The sequence below is a fragment of the Saccopteryx bilineata genome, chromosome 7 (genome assembly GCF_036850765.1).
Source record: "Saccopteryx bilineata isolate mSacBil1 chromosome 7, mSacBil1_pri_phased_curated, whole genome shotgun sequence".
NCBI lineage: Eukaryota > Metazoa > Chordata > Mammalia > Chiroptera > Emballonuridae > Saccopteryx > Saccopteryx bilineata.
The window spans coordinates 13,208,194-13,222,672 of record NC_089496.1 but is presented as its reverse complement, the minus strand read 5'-3'; the positions used below and the strand labels follow the sequence as shown (position 1 = coordinate 13,222,672).

At 43.0% G+C, this 14,479-nt stretch overlaps 1 protein-coding gene across 1 annotated transcript in view; it reads right to left on the bottom strand.

The window, feature by feature from the left end:
• GSAP (gamma-secretase activating protein) overlaps window positions 1-14,171 on the bottom strand; it is a 145,963-nt gene extending 131,792 nt beyond the window's left edge. Inside the window, exon 1 of the mRNA XM_066238455.1 lies at window positions 14,150-14,171. The gene's annotated coding sequence lies outside the window, so the exon portion shown is untranslated. The remainder of the gene's footprint in view (window positions 1-14,149) is intronic.
• Window positions 14,172-14,479: the final 308 nt, after the last annotated feature.

The window sequence follows — 14,479 nt, the reverse complement described above, 5'->3', positions numbered from 1 at the left end:
TTATTTATTTTTAGAGAGGAGAGAGAGAGACAGAGAGAGAGAAGGGGGAGGAGCTGGAAGCATCAACTCCCATATGTGCCTTGACCAGGCAAGCCCAGGGTTTCGAACCGGCGACCTCAGTATTTCCAGGTCGACACTTTATCCACTGCACCACCACAGGTCAGGCACATGAGTCACATTTTTATATGATTGGCTGTAACTTAAAGCCTGATTGGCTATTTGTGATTGATTGGCCTTGCTTTTAATTTCGTAACCTTGAGGTATTTACGGGTTTAGATTGTTGCCTGCTTAAGTGGGCTGCCATGGCATTATAGCCACCTCCGTCTGATGGCTTTTTTCTTTAATTAAACAAACCTACTAAATAAAACAGAAAACCATAAGGATATACAAATAGATAGTTTGACATAAAACAGGATATCTAGATAGTTTCCAAGTACCTCCCAGAAAATACTTATGAGGGCTGGTATACACCACCTAAATCAGAGAATAAAAGTCAATGTCATCAGTAAAGGGACCAACAGAAATTATAGGATACAATACTTCCAAAAATGATAATGTTTACCTAATCATGACAAACCCAATTAAAGGATATTACATGAAATAACTGGATTGTTATTTTTGAAAGTGTCAAGGCCATGAAAGCCACTGAAAGGCTGAAAAGCTGTTCCAGGCAGAAGGAGACTAAAGAAATGTGACAGATAAATGCTGCATGTGATCGTGACCTGGATAATTTTGCTATAAAATTCATTAGTGGGTCAACTGAATAAACTGAATGGGTATGAGAATTAGGTGGTGGTGCTGTATCAAGGTTAACTTCCTGGTTTTGATTGTTGTCCTGTGGTTATAGAGGTGAATGTTCTTGTTTACAGAAAATGCATACTGGATTATTGAGGGGTAGTGGGACATCCGGTAAGCAATAACTCTCAAATGCTTCAGAAAAAAGTTATTTGTATGGCACTCTCAACTTTTCTGTAAGTTTGTGATTGTTTCAAGATGAAAAATATTTTTAGAAACATAAACGTTATCAGAATGACTGGTGTTTCAGATGCCTCGTAAAGTTTTTTTCTCCCCCATAAAAGGAACTGTAATTTCCTATCATGCTAAGAACAAACTTCAGTGACGTGGGTGGGTTTGATTTAAAACACTGAATCTGCCCTGGCTAGTTAGCTTGTTAGTTAGACCATCCTCCCTGATGCGCAAGGTTGGGGTTCGATCCCCAGTTAGGGCACATACACAAATCAACCAATTAGTGCATAAATAAATGTAACAACAAATTGATATTTCTTTCTCTCCCCTCCTTTCTCTCTCAAACCAATTAAAATATAAATTAATTAAAACACTGAATTATCAGAAGATGCAAGGCCTTTAAATTAAATTGTGTTTTCCCCTTCTGCAAACCTATAAAGTTACTAATCTTATTACCTGTGTTCGATGAAGTAAATTCTCTAAAACTGGCTAAAAAATAAAAGGAGAAACATGATGGAAAACTTTATTTTCACCTCTTAAATGACTGTTTTTTCCTTAATAGGAATCTTCCATTAACTGGCCTTAGAAGGGGAAAAATTACTAAAACATTTTTTTCAGAGCTATCATATGACTTTATTTCATATAGAAATTGATGGCAAGAAATAAACACTATCTATTACATAAATATTTTCATTAAAATGCACACACTGAGTTCATGAACTTCTGTGTGAATGTATGAACAGCACTTAGCCCTTTGAGAAGAGCCCATCGCAAGTATTTACGTGTGGAGCGGATGTGTTCAAGTCCAGCTGCCATGTGTTCTGTACGTAGATGCCTTTTCTCTTCCAAATTTCTAATCACAGTGGAGGCCACAAGAGAGAATCTCTGAAGCAATTCATTAACATGTCGCCATCCATGCTCTCAGCTCCAGCTTTCTCGGAGAGTCGCCTCTGCTGATGTCCCTCACAGAAGACCCATTGTCACCGCCTCCGAAGGGCAACTCCTGGAGGGACCACTCCAGCCAATCGAGGGTCTCGAGTAAACAAAAACTATGCAAATAAACTGCCATCTCCAAAGCACTGGGTCACTGGGCTCTTCTGAATGCTCTTAGGAAAACACATTTAATTAAAATGAAATATTTTGTTGTATATGTAAGGTTTCGATTCAGGAGCTTCTGGTGTCCCTCCTGCGAGTGTCAGTTATGGAAGGGAAATGACAGGAATTAAAGAAACCTCTTTTTGGGGGCAAGAATTTTACATTAAAAACATGTTGTACGTGATTTTAAAAAGAAAGGTGTTCCTCCTTGCTAAGAACATTGATTGCATTCCCTGCCTTTTCCACCTGTTTTCAGTTTGAATTTTTTCCAGCTTGTCTTCCACTTGGCTTTGAGTGCTGGGAATTTCCGATTCCCGTCTTCTGTGGCAGCCTCCTCCAGCCCTCCGCTGTCTGCCCAGTGGCCCTGTCTCTGTGCTGTCTTTGTTCTCACATAAAATATCCCTGCAAGCAATGATTAAAGGTCTGTGAATTCACACTGACTCATTAGCTACTTAAGATCTTCTTTGTTAAGTAGCTTCTTTTTAAATTTCGGTGGTGGTTTATTTTTTATTTATCTTACTAGGAATCACAATATACAAAAGGAACATGGCTTGATCAGATGTATAAAAAACAACCTATATCATAGAAAATCTTTTTGAAAAAGATTTTCCTGTGCCAAAAGAAAAGAAAAGAAAAGAAAAGCCTCTGAACTTCTCTCTGTGTACATTCTAGTAACAAGACTACTTCAGAGCAATAGAAACAGTCCAGCGCATTCAAATAAGGGCCCAAGTGCATTTACAAAGTAGTCACAGCATAGGGAATATAGTCAATAATATTGTAATAACTGTGTATAGAGCCAGGTAGGTACTAGACTTATGGGGGGATCACTTTCTAAATTGTATAAATGTCTAACCACTATGTGTGCACTTGAAACTAATATATTGAATGTCAACTGTAACTGATAATTTAAAAAAACAAACAAAAAAGGATCCAAGTAGTTAATCACCAAAACATCTATGCTTCAATCTTCTTAAACCCATTCTTTTCTTTTTTTAAAATTGATTTATTGGGGTGACACTGGTTAACATAATTATACAGGTTCAGGTGCCCAATTCTACAACACATCTCCGTACACCATATTGTGTGTTCACAACCCCCCCAAGTCAAGTCATAGTCCACCCCCATTTATCCCCCTCCCCTCCCCCTCACAACCAGCACACTGTTGTCAGTGTCCACGAGATTCTGTCCTTTTTTGCTCTATCCTTCTGCCTCCCTCACCCCCTCCCAACAGCTGTCAGCCTGCTCTCTATGTATGAGTCTGTTAAAACGCATTATTTTTAGAAAATAATTTAATTTGTGGGAGTATTGAGATTTGTAGGTGATTTTTAAAAACTTTTATTAAGGGTTCCATTAATGTTCCTCCTTCATGTTCTATTAATTTTTTGAAGTATTTAATGTAAAACTTCTTCATCCTCAAAAATCCAAACCTTTTCCAAATTTTGAGCTTACTGTTTCCAACACAGAGTTTTTCTTTAAAAAGGTGATCTGTATCTCCGGCAGTTTAGTCTTGGGTCTGCTGAAAGAGGGACGGTGGAGACCAGTCAGACAGGGGTAAGAGCTCTCTCCCGTGGAGTCAGGACACTGTCAGAATGCCTTCTATCAAAGGCAGCCTGAAGTCTGCATGTGTCACCTTTCCCTTCCGGGCCTCCAGCTTTCCAAATGTCCATCTAATCTGGGTCCACCCCTGGGAGCTGACAGTGCGGTTCCCTGTCGGGGTGCTCTTTGATAGTGTCAGAACCTCGTCGCTTAAGAAAAAAGCCTGATATCTACACCAGGTTGGCCAACCGCTCAGATTAGTCTCAAGAGGGTAAAGAATTTCAAGTATTAAAAAAAGAAAACTAGCAAAGCAAAAGGGTGATGTACTCAGTACTTGACCTGTAGTGAAGCCTGAATTTTTGTCACAACCCTTACATCAGGTTGCTCTGTGACTTTGGGCAAGTCACTCAAACTCTCTGGATTGGGTTTTTGTAAAATAAAAGAAGTTGCACTATGATCCCCCCACACACACCACACACACACACAAAGTCCCTTTCAGCTATAAACAGTTCTAAGATTCTTAACTATAGTAGCAGTAAGATAATCTATAAAAGATATCTGCTCATTAACCCCTGTCATCAAGTCCATATGTGGAGAGAGGCTTAGGGAAAATATTGCAAATCTAGTACCCATAAAAACATGGAAATTTTTAAAGGAGAAAGATGGCTGTATAGCAGGATAAGGCACATTCTACAAAACAACCCAGGAAAATGGAATTAAGGATTAAGAAATATTACAGTGGGGGAAGGCCCTGGCTGGTTGGTTTAGTGGTAGAGCATTGGCCTGGCATGTGGATGTCCTGGGTTTGATTTCTGGTCAGGGCACACAGGGGAAGTGACCATCTGCTTCTTCACCCCTCCCCTTCCTCCTTCTCTCTCTCTGTTCCCCTCCCACTGCCATGGCTCAGATTGGTTCTAGCATATTGGCCCCAGGCACTAGGGATGGCTCTCTGGAACCTCTACCACAGGCACTAAAAATAGCTCAGTTGCTAGTATGGCTCCAGATGAGCAAAGCATCAGCCCCAGATGGGGCTTGTTGGATGGATCCCAGTTAGGGCACATGTGGGAGTCTCTCTACCTCCCCTCCTCTCACTTGGAAAAGAAGGAAAAAAAATATTAGGAAGTTTTTAAAAATATCAGTTCAGTTCAACTCCTTAATTCCCCCCTCAAAAAGTAAACTGTAGATTTACCCAAGGCCACTGGATAAATGCCTGACAGTTCTTTGGGGCGTCAATGTAAGAAACATTCAAACCTGTAGAGAATTTTTTATGAGTTTATTTGAGCCAAACAGATGGCAACTGCTGGGTAGCAAAATCTCAACAGATTGAGAAAATGCTCTGGAGCAGGGGTCCCCAAACTTTTTACACAGGGGGCCAGTTCACTGTCCCTCAGACCATTGGAGGGCCAGACTATAAAAAAACTATGAACAAATCCCTATGCACACCACATATTTTAAACTAAAAAAACAAAACGGGAACAAATACAATATTTAAAATAAAGAACAAGTAAATTTAAATCAACAAACTGACCAGTATTTCAATGGGAACTATGGGCCTGCTTTTGGCTAATGAGATGGTCAATGTGCTCCTCTCACTACCACCAATGAAAGAGGTGCTCCTTCCGGAAGTGCAGCGGGGGCCGGATAAATGGCCCCAGGGGGCCGTAGTTTGGGGACCCCTGCTCTGGAGAATGGCAGTTTGCACCTTACTTTAAACATCAGAATCAAAGCAGGAGATGCAAGAGAGCTACATGAAATCCAGTGGTGATAGGTCAGGGAGGCGGGTGAAAACAAAGCTGGGAAATCTTTGCTATTAGATAAAAGGTAAAAGGAACAGACCCTTGTTTTACATAGGTCGGTACAGGATAATTAACAGTTAACAACATGATAATGACAGCAAGGAGGGGATTTATGGTCTCTGCTCTGGTGCATGGTTGGGCTTTGAAGGTTTGGGGAGTGTAATGTCAGTGGCCGAGGCCAGGCAGGTTCAGATTGGACTCAGGAAGGTGGTAGAGGAACTGTGGAGCCAGAAAGTAGTGGGCCGTTTCTGTTTATACTATAGTCTCGCAACGGCAGAGGAGCAAACAGGAAGGGGCAAACTGCTTCTCATGGCAGCGGGCAAACGAACAGCAAAACTGACCCCTCACAGTGGCGGGCAGGCAATCTGCAATCCGCACTGAGGGCAAGCACCCATAGCCTTACACAGACTACACACACATGGCTCTGCCCTGTGCTCACACACTCACCAAGCAAAGTACAAGCAAGCAAGCCTAACACAGGTATTTTCCTAACAGGGGGACAGAGAAAATTACTTTAATATTCCAACGATATGCTACCAGTTATGTTATTGTAGATGCAAAAAAAACCCCCAACAGATATATATATATGCTCAGCTAAGGTAAACATTGACCTTTATTAGGGAAAAATGCTGGCCTAAGACACAATTACCTGCCATTAACTGCTTTTAGTTAGAGCATTTTATTTCAGACCATCCTATGGGGTTAGTTTAGATCTCTGAGTTTGTAAGGCCCATGTAACGCCAGTGGCCGAGGCCAGGCAGGTCCACATTGGATTCAGGCAGATGATACAGAAACTGCAGAGCCAGAAAGTATTGGGTCATTCCGTTTAATAGTCTCACAACGGCAGGGGAAAACCTGCATCTCATGCAAAGAAACAGCAAAATAGCCTCTCACAGTGGCGGGAAGGCAACCCACCAGTCACCCTCTGCAATCCACAATGCCCCTGAGCACAAGCACCCACAGCCTCACACAGGCCACACACACGTGGTGCAGCCACACCTCAAGCACCAATCGGGCAAAGTGCTTGCAGCTGATAAACCAGCGAGCAAGCCTAGCACAGCTGCCCACAGCCCACCAGGCAGGCCTCCCCTGGGCTTGTCAGTGGTAAGCCTAATCCGGAGGGACCCGAAACACTGAAGACATGAACAAATCTGTTGATTACATCAAAGCTTTATTGTCTAGCTTGGCCAAGCGGCGGCAACTCCGACAGAGGTCTGAGGGAGAGCGCGCCGGCCCTTTGTTCTACCTAGTTTTTATAGTTTTGTAAGTGGGAAGTACAGAAGCAAAAATTGTAATTTGGAGCCCCTTACCACTATTGGTTACAGTCATGTTTCCTTTAACATGATAGGACCACGTTCAATTTGCAAGCCATACATTATTTTGGAGAAAACAAAATTTACAAGTCAACACAATGGTAGAAAGATGTCTTTTTACATATTAAAAGGCATTCCTATATTATCTAGTGTTTATCAGCCATCTCTCTGTCCAGAGTCACATGTGTTAACCACACGCATTTACATAGGAGAGGTAGTTTCTGTGGGGACAAATGCCCGCAAATGGCTCGTTGCTATGAGAAGAGGTTTATTTCGGCTTTTCTCTCCCTGTACCTGGCTGGCCATTCACCCCTTTCCCCACAGGTGTGGTGGAATGTCTGGGGATCCATGTTTTCCTCCCCTTTGCATTTACAATACAATGCCAAGGGCCATCCTGGTCATGCCAATCACACAGTACAGAGACTATTTCTCACAATTTCTCTGCACACCTTAACCCAAATTAATAAAATGTTCTTCAAGCCTCCCAAAATATTAATATAAATTCTATAGCTTTTGGTACTTTACAACACCTGCGGGTGAGGTGGTGCAATAGCTCCTCAGTCAGGTTTAATGTGTGGCCCCTTTTTTGCCCACAGGGGTTATTTAAAACCTTCTAAGTAAGATTCAAGCAGTGTTCCTAACTTTTGCTTTAACATGCCTTATCATGGTTGCTTTCAGTGTTAGAAAAAGCCTAACTTCCTTGCTTACTGATTATATGAACTCAAATAAACCACCACTCCCGTCCTCGGCCCTTAGTCAGAAGTCTCTTTCAGTGTGCACACTGGATAATTCAGTGTGTGCAGTGTGCTCATGGAAAGAATAATATTGGAATAAATAAAAACCCAGATGTCTTAGGTGGCCGAAGCCACTCGATTTCCGCTCTCTCTTTCATATAGTATACATATTAATTTTAAACCACAGGTGAAAATTAAAGCCTGCTCCCTCCCAGTCTCTTTGATGTTGCAAAGATCAAGAGCTTCTTAAGGGAAGGTTTCTTGCAGGGAACACTGATTCCACGTATAATCAGTCCCCAGAACTGATTGCTGAGACTGTGTGAGCAGGACTGAAATGCTCTGTGGACCTCAGGGAGTTGGCCACACTGCTAGGCCCTCTCCAACAAGGACCGGGTGGGGAAAAGGGGTCCATTTGAAAACCAGTTCACCAACAGCTGAAATTGGGACATATATCACAGTAACATATGTTTAAATGAAAGACAATTTCTATTTCCAGGAACTGCTTTTTATCTGAGGAGAGGGAGAAGGGATGGGGGCTAGATTCAATATACAGTGTGTCCATAAAGTCATGGTGCACTTTTGACCGGTCACAGGAAAGCAACAAAAGACGACAGAAATGTGAAATCTGCACCAAATAAAAGGAAAACTCTCCCAGTTTCATACCTATTCAGTGCAGTTCGATGTGGGCACATCAACAGATATTTTAGGACTCCTTAGGTAGCTATCCTGTATAGCCTCTACAGACTCGTCACTGACTGATGGCCTACCAGAACGGGGTTTCTCCACCAAACTGCTGGTTTCCTCCAACTGCTTATCCCACCGAGTAATGTTATTCCTATGTGGTGGCGCTTTATTATAAACGCATCGATATCACGTTGCACTTGGGTCACAGATTTGAATTTAGTGAGTCACAGAACATACTGAACTTTCCTCTGTACCGTCCACATCTTGACGGGCATGGCCGTGGGCTACTCCACTGTATACACAATGTTACATCATCATCTGTGCATGCACACATGCTGCCACATCATCCTACAGAAACTGGGAGGGTTTTCCTTTTATTTGGTGCAGATTTCACATTTCTATCGTCTTTTGTTGCTTTCCTGTGACCGGTCAAAAGTGCACCATGACTTTACGGACACACTGTAGTTCTGGTTAGCTAATATGCAATTAGAATTCTGACTGGCATCAGAATCTTGCAGGCTAATGGGTGAGGTGGGGGGCTGGCCTGGGGTATTCTCTCTCTGAGCCATCTCTAGCACACATGTTACCTTCACTCTGTCACCTCTCCTAGTGCTTATTGGAGAGCATGGTGGACACAGGGAAGTCAAGAGAAAAAGGGGAAAACAATAGTGGGAGGGGTCTGTATGGCCAGCAGTCACCGTTGTCGTGGCCATGCACATGCAGGTTCTCATTGGATTTGGGCACATGGTAAAGAAACAGTGGGGCCAAAAAATGGTGGGCCATTCCTTTATTAAAGTCTCACACCGGCTGACGAGCAAACACACACAGGGAAAAATACTTCCCTTTCACTCAGGGCTCCCAAAGCTACTGACACATTCTCCAGTTCCACAACCAGGAGAATCCTCTCCGGCTTCTCCAAGAATCAAAGGGCCCACCAGTCTCAGCGGAGCTCGCAAAGTCCTTCAGCTCTGGTTCCCCACCTGCACACATGGCTTCCCTCCAGCACTCTGCATTCTCCCCTCTCACTCTGCAAAAATGGCTTCTCCTTCTCCACCCTTTCCTCTCTCTTTCTCCTCTCTGCAAAACATGGCTTACTTCCTTCTCTTTTCAATACTTTCTGGCATGAAAACCTCTCCTCCAGCAAATATTAGCAAGACAATGGCCCTTCCCAAGCAGGAAGGTAATTTGCAATTTCACAGATCACATACCTGGCACTGCCCAGCACCATTTTTTAACACTAAAAGTGAGCAAACTCAAAAAATACAAATTTTACAAACTCATTTGCCCAACAGGGTCCTGTAGATGAAAAATGGTAATGGTAGTGATCAAACTCGTTTCAGGCCTCTTGTCTCTTTTCTGTCCATCTTGGGCCCCTCCTCCAGCTCTGCGAAGGAATGTTATAAGAGCAACAGAGGAAAGCTTTGTCTTCCTGGCACCAGTATTAAAAACATAAGTCAAAATATCTTCCATTAGAGCATTTACCTGAAATGAGATCTAAATTCCAGAGAAGAGTAATTGCCCTCTCAAAATACAAGTCCTGAGCTGGCTCACACCAAGGAGCACCCCTCCCGAGTCAGAGGGACGAGCTCAGCCACTACCTGTACTGCCCACAGGACACCCAGTCCAGTCCCCAGCTCCCTATGACCCTGTGTGATTCCCGTTCTCAGAAGCACCCTTTAGATCAGGGGTCAGAAAGCTTTTTGGCTGAGAGAGCCATGAACACCACATATTTTAAAATGTAATTCTGTGAGAGCCATATAACGACCCGTGTACCTTACGCATTATCCAATAAAAATTTGGTGTCCCGGAGGACAGCTGTGATTGGCTCCAGCCATCCGCAACCATGAACATGAGCGGTAGGAAATGAATGGATTGTAATACATGAGAATGTTTTATATTTTTAACATTATTTTTTTTTATTAAAGATTTGTCTGCAAGCCAGATGCAACCATCAAAAGAGCCACAACTGGCTTGCGAGCCATAGTTTCCCGACCCCTGCTTTAGATGTACGTACGGGAGCCTCCTGGAGGGCTTGTTAAAACACAGGTTGTTGGGCTCAACCACCAGTATCTGATTAACATGTCTAACGAGTCTCAGTGATGCTGATATCGCTGGTCTGGGGAACCACATTGAGAACCAATATTTCAGCACATAGCAGGCATTTTACAAACACTTGTGTTTCATTCTCATGATGGGAGGTAAGAAATGCGTGCTGTGGAACAGAAGAAAATAGGAGTCATTTCATTCTGTATTTCTGGGTTTCTATGTGTTTGTTGTACTTTTCCTCACTGTTTCCCATGCTGTTGATGCAATTTTAGCACTGTTAATGAAATTTTAACATTTTCAGGAAACAACTGCTATTTATCTCCTTGAAAGACAATGAAGATTTAATGATAAGGAAACTGCTATTTTAGAAGAAACTAGTGTTTCTAATGTGTCCATGATAGCCTTACCTCTTCTATAATTGACAGCAGGCATTATGGTCATGTCCATTGACTTTTGATATTCTTTGAAATCTTTGCAAAAGTTGTCAATTAAAAAAAGCCCAGGTGATTTGCCAAGATTGATACAGGAACTATGTTTTTAAAAACAGAAACAAGCATCTCTGACCTGACAAAATCTTTTCTAATTCAAGTAACCATTTTTGATCATACACCTGAGGAAATTTTTTTTTTTTTTTTTGTATTTCTCTGAAGCTGGAAACGGGGAGAGACAGTCAGACAGACTCCCGCATGCGCCCAACCGGGATCCACCTGGCTCGCCCACCAGGGGCGACGCTCTGCCCACCAGGGGGCGATGCTCTGCCCCTCTGGGGCGTCGCCCTGCCACGACCAGAGCCACTCTAGCGCCTGGGGCAGAGGCCAAGGAGCCATCCCCAGCGCCCGGGCCATCTTTGCTCCAATGGAGCCTTGGCTGTGGGAGGAGAAGAGAGAGACAGAGAGGAAAGAGGGGTGGGGGTGGAGAAGCAAATGGGCGCTTCTCCTATGTGCCCTGGCTGGGAATCGAACCCAGGTCCCCTGCACGCCAGGCCGACGCTCTACCGCTGAGCCAACCGGCCAGGGCCCACCTGAGGAAATATTTGAGTGTGCACAGTGGAGCTCGGGGTTACTGGTTACTACGTGGAATTTCTTTAGCTCATCTTCCTTAGCTTCCAGCCTGAAGTTAAAAGAAAGTGAGTGGTTTAAAGCCTGCATTTGTGGCTGATGATCCCTTTTCTGAACTTCCTTCTCTTAGACAGACACTGGTTGGGAAAAACTCAGAGTGTGAGGAGCTAACTTTTATTAATAAAATGAAATAATGCATATTCATCAATATATGGATGACTGGAATTATCTCAGATTTGCAAGGAACACCTCAATGACAATATTTTGTCTTGTAATTATGCTTCTCCACGCTCAAAAAGCTTTATAGACTTTTAAAATGAATCTTGGTAACATCCCTCTGAAGCAAATGAGGAATGGTTGTAATTATCCCTTTCCCGAGGTGGACAGTCAGACACAAAGGAGGGGATGGAATCAGCCAGGAAGGAATCCCAGCTGAGGGCCCAAATGATTCTAATATAATCTGCCTCTATGACCAATGCCATTTTCCTCTGATTCATAAAAATGTGTTGTGGGAAACTCTGAAGGCACTGTTCTCATTCTTTAGTGATGTCCCAATCTTCGTCGACATGTAAAGAGAGGACATGACGAGACTGGTTAATACAGGCAGCAGCAGTACACATCTATGGAAACCAAAAGTCAGTTATTCTGTCTGGATAATAAGATAAAGGTCCTTCAGCGCTGAACTCCATCAGTACCTGATTGGCCAGCACCACCTGTTATTTGCATAAAAGCAAGGCCACAAACTTCTAAAAGTATTCAACATTTGGGAAGGACTAACCAACTAGGAATTTTTCTGAGTGACGATAGTGTTCAATGCAACAGGCTTAGAAAATAGGCTGTCTCTGGCCAGAAGCCAGATGACTAACAGAACTGCAGAACAGATTCCGGGGAGAGGAGAAGACAGCCTCCCCAAAACCTGCAGTATGGACCCTCTTTCGCATCATGCCATGTTTTCTTTTTTTTAATTTTTTTATTTTACTTATTCATTTTAGAGAGGAGAGAGAGAGAGAGAAGAGAAAGACAGAGAGAGAGAAGAGGGGGAGGAGCTGGAAGCATCAACTCCCATATGTGCCTTGACCAGGCAAGCCCAGGGTTTCGAACCGGCGGCCCCAGCATTTCCAGGTCAAGGTTTTATCCACTGCGCCACCACAGGTCAGGCACCATGTTTTCTTAAGAAGAGATTCATATCATAAAAACTGTGTCCTGTAGGAACTATTAGTTTTAATAATCTCAACTTGTAAGCAATAGACACCAGGACAGGTCCATAAGCCAAAAGGCCCAGAAATCTCCAGCTGACTGACTGCCATGCCTGCTCCCTCAGCAGCATCAGGCCACCAGGGTTCTCGTCATCCCTGCCCCTCCTTCATGTTCCCAGAGGCTCCCATGATCCTGAGCCTGCAGGCGGTCAAAGGCCACGAAGTGCTCGGAGGGTGGAGGTCTCAGGCACAAAGGTTTCGGGTTTTCCTTTTCTGTGAGCACTGTTCTTTACTGAGTGCAGGAGTTCTCACGTATGGAATTCCCCCATTCAAGGGTGGAGCAGAAACACACAAACTTCTCAGAAGAGGCAGATTATGAAATGGGTAACCCACTATTCTAAAAGGTGTTTGCCTTAACTTTCAAAAAATAAAAAAAAGACCTTATCTATGCAGTGTTCCTTCTAATACTTTTTTTTGTGACAGAGACAGAGAGAGGGACAGACAGACAGGAAGGAAGAGAGACGAGAAGCATCAATTCTTCCTTAAGGCTCCTTAGTCTCCTTAATTGTTCATTGATTTCTTTTTCATATGTGCCTTAACCAGGGGGCTACAACAGAGCGAGTGACCCGTTGCTCAAGCCAGCGACCTTTGGGCTCAAACCAGCGACCATGGGTCATGTCTATGATCCCACGCTCAAGCTGGATGAGCCCGGGCTCAAGCCTGCAACCTCAGGGTTTTGAACCTGGGTCCTCCATGTCCCAATTTGACACTCTATCCGCTGTGCCACTGACTGGTCAGTCCCATCTAATGCTTTAAAATTGAGAGGATAACATGCTACATATTCAATTACCTATTAAAATTGACTAGGTCAAGATATAAATAGGTATTTAGAGGAAGGAATAATGTTCTAATCAAATAAAACAGCTTAGTTAACTGGATACTGTGCTGCATGGCAAAAAATACAACAGTAAGGAGATAATTGAAATGACTGGCACTTCTGCCATAGCTTGAGGAACAGTTTTAGGGCTTTCTTTACTTTGACAGTTCTTTTACTTTGATAGTGTTTTCTTTTGCCAATATCAATATAATCTGCTTTCCATAATCCCATGGACTGCTTTGATGATCAGCATTCACACAGATATATTTGTACTGAGAAAAGAAAAAAGAGCGCTGGACCAAATTCCCTTTCTCTCAGAAATTTCTTTGTCGCTCCCTGGAACTTTATACATCTTCATCCTTCCAGTCCTTGTTTTGTTCTTCTTAAATTTATCGAATGAAAAGAATTATCTAAAGAAAGGAAAAAAAAACCCAAAAACGACTTCAGGCCCATAAGTGGATCTCGAAGGGAACTGCTGAGGGAATCGGGGATTCAACAAGTGGTAATTCTTATCAGGCAAGTCCAGGAAACACTGAACAGGTTTACCTTGCTTTACTGGGCTTCACAGATGTGGTATTTTTTTATAAATTGAAGGCAAGCCCCCCCATCAACAAAAAGATTAGAACTTGGTTTATTCAATATTTGCTTTATTATAGTGATCTGGAACTGAACCAGCAGTAAGTATCACCAAGATATGTCTGTACTGTGGGGTCCATATCTTCCAAGTCAAAATCAGAGCACACAGATGTTTTAATAATTAGTAAATTTGTTTACAATAAATGTTCTGCTAAGATATACTTACCTCAAATACTTTTATAAATGACATGAAATACAAACAAATGGCTTACCTGCCTGGATAGCTTGGTTGGTAAGAGCTCATTCTGAAGCACAGAGGTGCTGGTTCGATCCCTGGTCAGGGCACATACAGGAACAGATCGAGGTTACTGTCTGTCTCTGACTCTCCTTTCCTCTGTATCTGAAGACAATAAAATAAACATTAAAAAAACAACAGTAAATGGCTTAACTATATAGATAGTAACTTGCGCCTGACCAGGCGGTGGCGCAGTGGATAGAGCGTCGGACTGGGATGCGGAAGGACCCAGGTTCGAGACCCCAGGATAGCCGGCTTGAGCGCGGGCTCATCTGGCTTGAGCAAAAAAAAAAAGCTCACCAGCTTG